This window comes from Pinus tabuliformis, chromosome J (assembly GCF_031772625.1).
Source record: "Pinus tabuliformis cultivar Carrire ecotype Pingquan chromosome J, CPIR1, whole genome shotgun sequence".
NCBI classification, from domain to species: Eukaryota; Viridiplantae; Streptophyta; class Pinopsida; order Pinales; family Pinaceae; genus Pinus; species Pinus tabuliformis.
This window is the reverse complement of record NC_142295.1, coordinates 1,249,888,825-1,249,898,236: the sequence shown is the minus strand read 5'-3', so window position 1 is coordinate 1,249,898,236 and position 9,412 is coordinate 1,249,888,825.

The window sequence follows — 9,412 nt, the reverse complement described above, 5'->3', positions numbered from 1 at the left end:
TCGCTGGCAGCTGTCACATGCTTGAACAAATTTCTTCGAATCCTTAAAAATCGTAGGCCAGTAGTATCCCATCTGCAATACTTTATGTGCTGTTATTTTTTCGGCAAAGTGTCCCCCACATGGTCCGTTATGACAAGCTTTTAAGATGTCTAAAATTTCATCTTCTCGAATACACCTCCTAATTTGCATGTCTGCCCCTGTGTGGAACAAATAACCCCCGCTCCACGAAAACCGAGTACTCTTCTGAACAATCTGCTTACGTTCATTAGGGGTTAAGTGTTTTGGTAGCTTACCTACTGCAAGGTAATTGGAAACATAAGCATACCAGGGTGTTTGAACAGCAACAGCAAACAGGTGCTCATCCGGAAATTGATCTTCCATTGCTGCTACCTCAATTGATTTTGGTATTCGTGAGAGAAAGTCAGCTACAGGGTTTTCCTTGCCGGGTCTATCCTTGATTGTGATATCGAACTCCTACAATAAGATCAACCATCTCATTATTCTAGCATTTGTAACATGCTTATTCGCTAAATATTTGATAGTAGAATGATCTGTATATAAAACAACGGGATAGCCTGTAATATAATGTCTAAACTTATTGACAGCATGTATTACAGCGAGGAATTATTTTTCGGTGACAATGTAATTTAATTCAGCAGGGGATAAATTTTTGCTGATATAATAAATAGCATATGGTTTTTTATCCTCCTCCTGCCCAAGGACTGCACCAATTGTTGTGTCTAAGGCATCAGATGAGATTTGGAATGGTAAATTCCAGTTTGGTCCTCGAAGGACTGGAGCTGTTGATACAAGCTTCTTTAATTCCTCGAAAGCGCGGTCGCATTTCTCTGTCCACATGAAATCAACATTACCAGTTAATGCATATAGAGGTGCAGCAATGTGTGAATAATGTTCTATAAATCGTCTATAATACCCAGAAAATCCAAGAAAGCTGCGTACCTCTGTCTGAGTAGTGGGGGTGGGGATAAGCAAAAGTATTTGAATTTTGGCCGGATCTACCTGAATGCCAGCTGCTGAGACGAAATGTCCTAGAATGATCCCTTCAGTCATCATCATATAACATTTTTCGTGGCTTAAACAAAGCCTGGTAGCAATGCAACGCTGTAGGACTTTTTCTAGAGTGTCCAAAGCTGGATCAAAATCATCTCCATATGGTGTAAAGTCATCCATGTATACTTCAAGTCCATCATTTATTAAATCTGCAAAGATGCGAAGAATAGCCCTTTGGAATGTGGCAAGGGCATTACATAGGCCAAAGGGTAGAACTCTATAGGCGAACGTTTCCCAAGGACAAGTAAAGGTAGTTTTATCCTGGTCTTCAGGGGCAATCTGAATCTGATTGTATCCATTGAAGCCATCAAGGAAAGAAAAGAATTTCTTTCCTGCTAAAGTGTCCAATACTTGGTCTATGAATGGGAGGGGAAAATGCTCTTTTTGTGTGGCTTTGTTTAACTCTCTAGAATCCACGCAAATCCTCCATTTCCCATTCTTCTTGGGTACAACCACAAGTGGAGAGACCCACTTACTATCAGAAATAGGATAGATAAAATTAACATCTAAAAGCTTTTGAAGTTCTGCTTTTACAACATCTTTTAGATGAGGGTTGAGTCTTCTTTGCGGTTGACGGACAGGTCTTGCATCTTTTTCTATATAAATATGGTGGGTGTACAATTGGGGGTCAATCCCTTTCATATCAGGGTAATCCCATGCAAATGCTTCTTGATGCTTCCGTAACAGATGGATGAGTTTTATTTCTTGGTCCGGCGTAAGGTTGGCATTGATGTTTAGAGTTTTTCCCGGTTCAATTTCCACTACCTTACTATTGGCAACAGAAGTCACAGGTATCGTTTGGTCATGTGTATCTTTCAAGGGATCTTCTTCTAGTTCGCTATTGAATGTAGCTTCTATCATGAAAAATTGTGCATGAGGTCTAGATTCAGTTTGACTACCGAAGTTATTGATGGCATCATCTTCTGTTTGGTCTTTAAAGTCTAGGGCCTTCTGTATAGTCAATGGTGATCTGATGTTGTCAGTAAGGTATGATACAAGGTGCTGGTTAGTTTTTATCATTGTAAGACTTGGCTGTGCTGGAGGGTATAGAACTAGATTTTTAATATCTGGTCCTCTGGTTATGGTCATATTCCCCTGTCGGCAACCAATGTAAGCATCGGCGGTAGCAAGCCAAGGTCTACCTAAAATTAGCGGGTGTCCATCTAGTCGGGTTTTTGGATTAATTACCAGGAAATCAGTTGGGTATTCCCAAGAATCTATAGAGACCATGACATCGTATAGAGTTCCTTCCGGTCGAACTACAGATCGGTCAGCCAATTCTAACAAAGTAGAAGTGGGTTCTACCGATGTAATACCGAGCTTTTGGCAAGTAGAAGTTGTCAAAATATTAATTGCAGCTCCTAAATCAACTAAAGCATTAGTCAGAGTCTGACCATAGATTTGAACAGTTACGATTGGATTTCCTGGATCTTCATATTTAATAGGTGTTCCTGATAACAGGTCAGATAAAGTGTCGACTACTTGGACTCTAGGGTTAGTGGTTACATTCCTCCTTGGTTTTTTTATGCACAATTCTTTTATAGTTTTTGCATATATAGGGATGTCTTGAATGGCTTGGAGGAAAGGAATTCGTATGTACAGGTTTTGTAGCTCTCCCAGAATGTCAAAGTCTGGATATTGTACAGGTCATGGTATGACTAATCGTTTTGGGAAGGGAGGAGAGGGTGTATTCGCTTGATGATGAGTCTGCTCCTTATTTGCACCCTCTTGTTGTAACGGCTGTTCTATTGGTAACTGATCTTCAATGTGAACTATTTTATCTCCCTTGTTTCTATTATACGTCCAGATCTTAACTGAAGATCATTGCACTCCCTCAGCTCAGGTCCGATTTCTGCTGATTCTATAATTTGGATGGATTGGACCGGCCTATTATTAGGATTAGGATTGGGTTGGGCTGGGAGTTGCGGTCTCAGATTAGACTGGGGATTTTGTTGCAAAGCTAGCAGAGTCGGTTGAGGGAGCAGAATAGTTCCTGTTGGATGATATGTCGATCTTGGCCAATTTGTCTGCCAGGGTGAACTTTGTGAAGTAGGGGGGGTCCATTGTGGAGGATATGAGCTATTCTGCCAATATGGTGGGGCGTAAGGAAAATTCGGCCAACCAAATTGGCTTGGCTGATTCATCCATGGATTTGGAGAAGGAAACGGTTGTGATGACCAGTTCAGAAATGGGGGTTGAGATTGGTTTTGCCACATACTATATTGCTGAGCGTTATACTGTAGAGGCTGAAAAGAAGAATTTGGGTCTGAAAACATACCCGATTGCCTTGGTTGCCATTGGCGACGCTGGTTAACGAAGTATGCTAATTCTGGCTCTTCTTCTGCTTCCTTATATACTGCCTTCAATCCAGGAAGTGAGGGGCAACTTTCAGTAAGGTGATCTTTTGTACAGATAGCACATGTTTGAACTGCATCCAGTGGACATTCCTTGTGGCTATGTTTTCTTCTACATCAGGGGCAGAAGATCGCCAAATTCTGTTCTGCCTCTATCTGCTTCTGTTTAGCCTGCACAATATCAAGTTGTGTAGTCAATGTCCCCAGGATATCAGTTTTAAAATTTTCTAATAAATTTCCAAGTTCTACACGTGTTACTCCTTCTGTTGATATTTTGTTATCTTTGACAAACCGATCATATTCTGCTGGTTTTATCCTTGTGCTACCTCTCGAGCTCCTGATACATAAATCGATGATGTCAGCAAAATTTTCTTGATAAATATCCCCTTTTCCCATGATATTTAATGTTTCAATCCATTGTTCCTTCATGCCTCTAATCAATGCTGTTTTTAACACATTATCAGGCAGAGGTAGTGATGCATATGGAGATCTTTGTAAATTATACTGAAAACGTTCTACATATTCTTCTAGTGTTTCATTTGGTCTAGCTGCCATCTGAAATATTTCATCTTTCAGTTATCTAGACCTACAATAATCTTGATATTTCTTTAGGAAAGATTCTTTCATTTGCTCCCAGTTATTTATAACCCCACCACCTAAACCCATAAACCATCTTAAAGATGCTCCTTTCAAAGTGGAGGGGAACAACTTTAATTTCTGGGGGTCAGTGGTGTAATCATATCCCCTGCATAATACATCAAATTCAAATAAGAATGCATCAGGGTTCTCTGATGTAAGTCCGTGAAATGTAGGAATGTGTTGAAGGGGAATTGCTTTCATAGGAGCATTTGCTGCGGAATCCACTATAGGATATTGTAATGTAGAAGTTTGAGTGTTTGGCTGATTCTGTGCCATGGGATCGAATATGTGCCAGTAACCTTCCGGGATTTCTAAGAGGGTATTCTTAGGCGGAGAAGGAACGGCCTTAACAGGGATTGTTTTAATAGCACTTCCTTCGTCTGGAATAACGAGAGTCCCTGTTGCTTGAGGAGATTGAATCCCTTCAACAATGATTTTTGCAACACTTCCTTTATCTGGGCTTTTTAATGGCTGAATTATCCTAGGAGGAGATCTTGGCTCCTCAACTTCTCCTGTTTCCCCTTCTCCTTCACAAAGATTGCTTAGATTCCCTTCCTGCAGTCGTTCTGGAATAGAATTTTCAATTTCTTGAAAGTCCTGTTCATCAGTCTGACTATGCACCTCAGCGAAGGCTACAGATGGTGATCCTGCGGCCTGAAGGGAGCTAGTAGGTTGTTTAGAATTGGTTTTCCTGAACCCTATTGATGGCTGAGATTCAGTTTTCTTATAGATTTCGTCTATGAAGGTTGTTCGGCCAAGGGTCACCGACCCTTTGGATTTTTCGGGTTTGAATGGAGGTTTGATAATTTTTTCTGGCTTTTTCTGCTTAGTCATGCACTCTATAAACTACCAAATTCTATTCAACCCACAATTCTGCCAGGAAAGCGGACGGTGGAGCAGGGCTTTTACATGCTCCGTACGCAGGTTCTTACCTTCCGTTTTTAAAATCCAACTCTCCCCTAGCAGACTCGTACACTACTCTGTAAAAGACAAATGGCTATACTCTTTCCCCGGCAACGACGCCAAAATGTAGAGTTGTAACAAGGGTCTCTTTCACCTCTAGTTATGCCACATTAATAAGTCAATCCGGGAACACTTTGTTATTGCAAAGAGTATCTCAATCCGAGGCTATTCGTCGGAGTAATGCTTAGTAGTACAGTGTTTAGAAAATACAAGAGTAAACGGATGCTAAACTTATGACTAAATTGCTCTAAAAGAATAAAATCACACAAAGCAGCTTATCAGTCAAGGGTACGGAAGCGATAACCCATCCCTCTAGAAACTGATGGAAAGGAAATTAGAGCATGGACCATAGGTCTGGGAGCTAGGCAGCAACTGCTGAGGCTCACTACAGCCTTAGACCTTCTCTCACACCAAGACAGCAAATGCAAGTAAATGGAACGGCAGAAAGTGAAATAGAACAGCAAACAGGAAATGGAACAGCAAATCTGAAATGGAACAACAGTAAATGGAACAGCAATAAATGGAACTAAGCCTCGCGAGTCCGAACTAAACTTGTTCTATTGAACCAAACTCACACTTGTAATAAAATAGCAGTCTCCTCTCTTAAAGCAACTTCGATGGATTGTACTTTATGGAACAGTATTCACAAATGAATTATGGAACAACAATCATCAACCATATATACACAACACGCTTAATATAGCAATCTGATGATTAAAGAGAATATGACTATGTTTCCAAATAGAATAACATTACTTCCGGATTCCAATAATTGAGATTTCAAATGAATCCAATACAGCAATATTCAATATGAAGGCTCTGTAACAGAAACAGTTGGCTTAGATTGATAACATGCAATCAACTCTGAAAAGATTCACTCATACAATACAGAGTCACTACATAAATCTCTTGAAAAAAACCATTAATGAATTAATCGTAACAGAGCATGGAATAGCATATGAAAAACATGTCAGATCACCAAACTATAAAGATAAACAAACCACATAGGAACCAAATTATAATGATACAAAAGCAAGTGTCCTTCGGAGCCGGGCCCTTAGCTTCCAACGGTACACCGCCTTAGATTACTCCAGACGCAGAGATGAAATAAACACCAAGTCTTTTATATTAATGCATCAACAAATGTACAGCAAACCAAGTCTTAGTGAGAGTCGATGATCAAAGTTGAGTATGAAATTTACAGTTACATATATAAAAAAAGTCCCTTTGCTTAACGATGCTGTTCTTTTTTATAAAAGTAACGGCGGAGGTATCTAGGTAGCAAAAATAAGCAAAACAGCGATCCCTGGATTCGCCAAGCCGTTAATCCTTTACTTTTCTTCCCCTGTTCCGCCGAATTGATAACCCTTCTTTCTTCAATGGGTCGTTCTGCTTCGATCTGTTCGATCTCGTTCGCATCCGGTTCCCTTCTAAAGGGACAGCAGTTATTCCTCCTTTGTCTTTTCCTTTCGAACGGCAGCCCTTCGTTTCCACCCTTTCCTGCATGGAAAAATAACAATTATGAGCGATTAAGCTTTCCATACTAATTCTCACACATTCTATTAAAATTCTTTATTTCTTTAAGTTCATTATGCAGAAAGGGTTACAATTATTACTGAAAAGTCACTAAATTGTTCGTCAAAAACATACCTTTCCAGTGCTCCACACACATCAACGATAATATACCGATGCCCCCTGACCGAACGAGGGTTACAGGTCATATAGTCGATGTCCCATTTGGAAAAATGATCGACGGTAATAATGGGGTGTAGGTGAGAGGGTGGGGCATGCATCTTACGTTGATAAATTTGGCACTCATGTCACTTGTGAACGACAAGGTTGCAATCCTTGAATATAGAGGACCAAAAGCAAGCAGCGTGAAGGATTTTTTGAGTAGTAGCATGTCCAAGTAGGTGACTGCCACATGCACCAGAATGGTAATCATTTAAGACTTTCTCAGGATCCTCGAGAGTGAGACATCAACGAAGAATGGAATCGACACCGATGTGGTATAAAGTATCTCCAATGATACAATAAGGTTGATATTGATGTTGAATGCATCGACGATCATTCTTGGTCAACACAGACCGAGAGGAGGATGTATGGAGATGTACGATGATATCACCATACCAAGGGTCGAGAGTGCTAATTAAGAAAAGAGTCTCGTCCGGGAGCTGCTCATTGGCACCAGCAGGGAGAGAGGTGGAGGGAAGGGAGAAAATCAACTCAGCAAAGACCAGTGATTTCTTAGATTTGGTAGTAGTAAACTCCAAATCAAACTCTTGGAGGATAACAATCGACTTAGAATACTTTCCCCCCAGCAATTGACGAGTCAGGATGTAGGTCATGGGGTTGCATTCTGAAATCACAGTGGTAGTGTAGAGTAGAATGTAATGCGAAAGAGATGAAAAACCAGCATGACAACCAAAGCCAACTTCTTGACATGATCATAATTCATTTCGGTGTCGAAGAGATTGTGATTGAGGTAGAAAAATAACATGTTCATTGCCTTCACCATCGTCCTGTACCAGAACCATGGCGATAGTACTAGGGGCTACAGCTAGATAAAGGAAGTAATCGTGATGATAGTTCAATGGATGCAACAAAGGAGCATTGATGAGGACAATCTTTAGGTCACTGAAAGAATTTTGAGAAATCTCATCCCAAACAAATGGGGTTCCTTGCTTGAGAAATTGGGTGAACCCTAAAGCTAGCTCAGCATAGTTTGGTACGAAACGATGGAGGAAATTTTCTTTTCCTTGTAGACTCTAGAGTTGATGCAATGAATATGGAGGGGGTAAATTAACTATGGCCTCAAATTTAAGAGGATCAAGGTGAATGCCTTCTTTCAAAATGATAAAGCCAAGGAGTCATCCAGATTTGATGCAAAAGACACATTTATGTGGATTCAGCCAGATGTTGTAGTGTCTACAATGAAGAAATATTTGCTGGAGATGATCAGGGTGATCACAGCGTTTATGAGAATGAGCAGGGAGATCATCCAAGTAAGGTTGAAAAATGTTTCGAATGTTATAGAACACATAAGACATCGCTCTCAAAAATGTGGCCCCAACATTCTTAAGGCCAAAAGGGTGTTTTTTATACACGAACGTCGCCCACGGATAGATGAAGGTTGTCTTATCTTGATCAGTTGGCACAATGTTTATCTAGCTGTATCCAGAAACACCCTCCATAAAAGAGAAGAATTCACTCTTGACACATTCATCAATGATCTGGTCGATGAAGGCAGTCGGGTAATTATCCTTAGGACAAGCATGATTGAGATCACGGTAATCAATGCAAATGAAAATAGTGCCTTGTTTCTTTGTCACCGTTACAATATTCAACACCCAATCTGTAAGAGGGATTGGATAAATAAATCCAACTTTCAGAAGTTTTTCAACTTCACCCTTGATGGCGACCTCTTTTCTAGGGTGCACTGGACGAAGCCATTGACGAATGAGTTTTGCATGAGGATAAGTTGGAATATCGTGCATGAATATACTTGGGTCAATGTCGGAAATTTCTTCATAAGACCACACAAAAACATCCCAAAAACCTTGGAACAGATGAGTATAAATCTTAATCTCTTCGTGAGAACAAGTTACACCGATATGGACATTTTCAATGACATCGGTTTTGACAGAAATATCAATTGGCATCGTTTGGGTAATGTTACCCATGTTCCCTTCCAACCAAACTTCATGAGTCATAATCGACATCTGAAGTGGAAGGGATAGGAACTGAGAAGAGAGCTCCTCAAGACAAGTAGACATGACCGCCGGGCTAGGCAAGAATGAGGAACGATGATGAATGTTATTCCAAGGTACTTCCTCCAAAGAAACTACTTCCATGATACTCCCATAAAAAAGAAAAGTCTCAGCTAAGGGATCGGGAGATGCAAAATAACCAAGCCACAGGCATTGAGAATACGCATCGAGAGATGTTCCCGAAATAGGATGATCAGAGGATACCAAAGGTGAAGCCGAAACAATTTCCACATAATTAGTTTAAGCGGGACTTAACGACATAACTTTTCCCCATGTATCAACAAAATCCGACGCAGGAATGACCCAAGGATCAAACTTGACCGAAATCATGTTGACAGATGCAACATGAGGAGGTGGGAGTAGAAATATGCCCATCAAGGAAGGATCTTTGAAAAGTCCTGCACCCACACTCTCATAAAGAGCACCGATGTGCTTGACATATGGAACATTTCCATCTGAGGAGGAAGAGGCAAAGAAGGATAGTTGGTCAACACTGACTATCTTCCCTTGGTGGGGAAAACGAATCATGTGGAAAAGGGAGGAGGCTACAACATACATGGCATGGGTCCAACTCTGTCTGAGTAGAATATTGTAGTTTAGATTAGCATCAATGAT